Here is a 3,428-nt window from a genome sequence, read left to right on the forward strand (position 1 = left end):
TCTATGGCCAACTCTCAAGCCAGCAGGGGACAGTTGCAGTGTCACACATAGGTGAGTATGCATGTTTTTCTGTACCCCAATCTTTTCTTTTAATGCAGGCTTTACACTTAAAACACAGTACATTTTCTAAATCACAGCAAAATATGTCAGCATTCTAAAATTAAAAGTAAGAAAACAAAAATCTTCACAATCATTTCAATTTCTTCTGCAAATATTTCTCTGTGTTTCACGAAATATGTCTAAGTAGGGCAATTTCTTTAGTTAAGGTGCTCAGACACCCCCTCCCTTTTCCTGTATATTAAACTCCCAACGTAGCTAGTGGCACATCACAGGTTCTCTAAGTTCTAGGCAGATAACTGAATATATCTAGCAAAGAAGAATGGTGAAACTTTCTATGCCACACACACACACATCTGTTAAAACTAGGACAAGCATTGTCAAACTAAAAACATAAAAAATATCTCTTTTATTATGCGTGCACAGAGAAATACTGTGGGTTCAATCGAGCTTTGTGATACTTTACATTCAGTACAATCGAGTGTAAATTATAAAGAATCAGGCCTCGTACACACGACAGAGTTTCTCGGCAGAATTCAGCGAGAAAGTCGGTCAGAGCCGGATTCTGCCGAGAAACTCTGTCATGTGTACACTTTCGGCCCGATGGAGCCGCCGAGGAACTCGTCGAGAAAATAGAGAACATGTTCTCTATTTTCTCGTTGTTCTATGGGAGAACTCGGCCCGCCAAGCTCCTCGGCGGCTTCAGGGCTGAACTCGCCGAGGAACTCGACGTGTTTGGCACGTCGAGTTCCTCGGCCGTGTGTACGAGGCCTCAGTGGTTCTTGGTTTTTCTTTGGCACAAAGGTCAGGTGGTTTTGGCTCCAATCTCAGACCAATATGGACCAGTAGTCAGCAGTGAGGGCAACTGTGGTTATAATGGCCCATGACCCAGACTGTTGACATTAAAGTATTCACAAGCAGTAAAAGAGTGTAGTTTAAGGAAAAGTGCACCGTTAATCCTGCAATCGTAATATTAAATTGAGCAGGCAAGAATCATCTAAATAATAACACACTGCTAGTTTCCCTCAGAAGCAAATAAATTGGATTGCTTGGAATGAATGGATAGGACCTTTACGATGTCTGCCGAGCAAACCCCTCAAAATGGGTGGGTGGAGCTGCATTAAGCTTAAAATGGAGCAGATCCAAGATGGAGTTCCTCTTTCAATAATGAGTCTATCAGTGGTAATGGTGATGATGGAGATGGGATAATGTGCCTCTGGAGATGAATTATATATCCCTCCCTCTCACTAAGATCTCTTATTTATCCTCCTAAAAACTATTTACATTGGGGATCCTCTCAGAGAGTGTAGTTAGCAATATTTACTCACTATTGATTGAAGGGCAATAATATCGATTCAATACTTACCTGGCAGGGGAGACACCATGATCATGAAGGTGGTTCTCCCAGGGCGAGGCACGGCTATTGCACACTCTAGGCTGTGCTGATCGTGGTTGTCTTCCCTGCCGCTTCTCGGCCTTTTGGCTAGGACTGGGTGTGGTATCTGTCCTTATCAGTTGTCAGCGGAGCGCTGAAGCACCTCCTACATGGGGAGGGTGGATGCAGTCCAATGACGTCATTGTACCTGGAAGGATGGTTTCAGCAGGGACTACGCTGTGCTGCCCGACAGATACTGGGGGCCGGCCCATGGTTGAGTCTGAGCCATCTGGAAGGGTGCTCCTGGTGAGGATGGGTGCTGCGCTTGGTCTTGGTCTTTTTGCCGAATTCTAGTCTGGCCTTCTGGCTGGCTGGTGTAAGTGCTATCTCTGTCAGCGATCTGGTTGGAGGAGCTGGTAATGCCCTGTATGGTGGAACGGGGTAGAACCATGCAAATCCGCCGGGTTGGCTGGCAGGGGTGGAGGGCTGCACTGGCCGGTCGGGGGGTCGGATATGGAACGAAAAGCCTATGGTGCATGTGCCCCTGGAGTGGCAGTCCAGGGGTATCTGAAGATCACTGTGTGTGAGGGACACATTGATTTAAGATACCACGGTCACTGCACCAGATACATGCTTTTTTTACCACCTGCCTCCTGGGCCGGGCCTTTTGGCTAGGACCGGAGGAATTTTTTATTCCTGGCCGGAGGGCCTGGTCATTGTTTAACCACAATGGCCACTTCTTTCACTCTCCTCTCCACTATCCCTTCCCCCACTTTATTTTATTTAAGCCTGTGTTTGTCACTTTTTTGTCTTTTTTTGTTGTGCACGTTTTGTGTCACTGTGTGATTAGTAGGGTGCGGGTCCTCGGGCCAGCCCTGAACGTCTTGGGAGTAGGTGGACATGGCCTTCTGGCTTAGTTCGCCTGCTCTCATGGGGTCTCCCTTCGGGGGAGCCCCACCTAGTACTGGGAGGGTTCTGTTTCGGCAGTCCCTCCGAGGAAGTTGGGTCCGTGTCGGCTTCGGTTGCTCGGACCACAGTACCTCAGTCCCCGTCTGGAGCCTAACGCCCCGGGGGATCAGGGTTTGGGTCCCTCTTCACAGGAGGACCACTTGACGTTGCACCCATCTGCACGTTTTTGTGAACACTCTTTATGTGTGTGCACATTTTTTCTGCACCGGGTGGAGTTTTTGCGTGTGTTCACACGCCATAGGCTTTTCAAAAAAAGAAATAAAATAATATCGATTCAATAATTGCATAATCCATTACTTAACATGACCACAAATTGGCACTCTAAAGCCCTGTACACACGATCGGTTTGTCCAATGAAAACAGGCCGTTGGACTGTTTTCATCGGACAAACCGATCCTGTGTGGACCCCATCGGTTTGTTTTCCATCGGTGAAAAAAAATAGAACATGTTTTAAATTTTTCCTATGGATAAAAAAACGATAGAAAAAAACTATCGTCTGTGTGGAAGTCCATCGGTCAAAAATGCTCAGAATCAAGTTGACGCATGCTCGGAAGCATTGAACTCAATTTTTCTCAGCATATCGTAGTGTTTTATGTCACCACGTTTGGACACGGTCGGATTTTTGACCGATGGTGTGTAGGCAAGACTGATGAAAGTCAGCTTCATCGGATACAGTGTTGCCAACCGTCCGCATTTTTACGGACAGTTCGTAAAAACTGGCACTTTTTCCCCCCGTCCGTTTGGCTTGGAACTGCGCATAGAGATTGGAGGCAGGGGGTGATTGGAGGCAGGGGGTGATGGTGGCTGTGGTGGCACCGCAGAGGGGGATAGAGGCAGAGGGCAATGGAGGCGGCGGAGATTGGAGGCAGGGGGAGATTGGAGGCAGGGGGAGATTGGAGGCAGGGGGTGTTAGTGGCACCGCAGAGGGGGGTGGTGGCACCGCAGAGGGTGGGAAATGGAGACAGGGGTTGTTGGTGGCACCGCAGAGGGGGATGGAGGCAGGGGGTGATTGGAGGCAGGGGGCCTG

General features: G+C 48.3%; 1 non-coding gene across 1 annotated transcript; it reads left to right on the forward strand.

Moving 5' to 3' along the window:
• Window positions 1-1,415: 1,415 nt before the first annotated feature.
• On the forward strand, window positions 1,416-1,574 carry LOC120925656. The gene has a single exon (XR_005746874.1). It is a non-coding gene; the product is annotated as a U1 spliceosomal RNA (small nuclear RNA).
• Window positions 1,575-3,428: the final 1,854 nt, after the last annotated feature.

Source organism: Rana temporaria, chromosome 1 (genome assembly GCF_905171775.1).
Source record: "Rana temporaria chromosome 1, aRanTem1.1, whole genome shotgun sequence".
Taxonomy (NCBI): domain Eukaryota; kingdom Metazoa; phylum Chordata; class Amphibia; order Anura; family Ranidae; genus Rana; species Rana temporaria.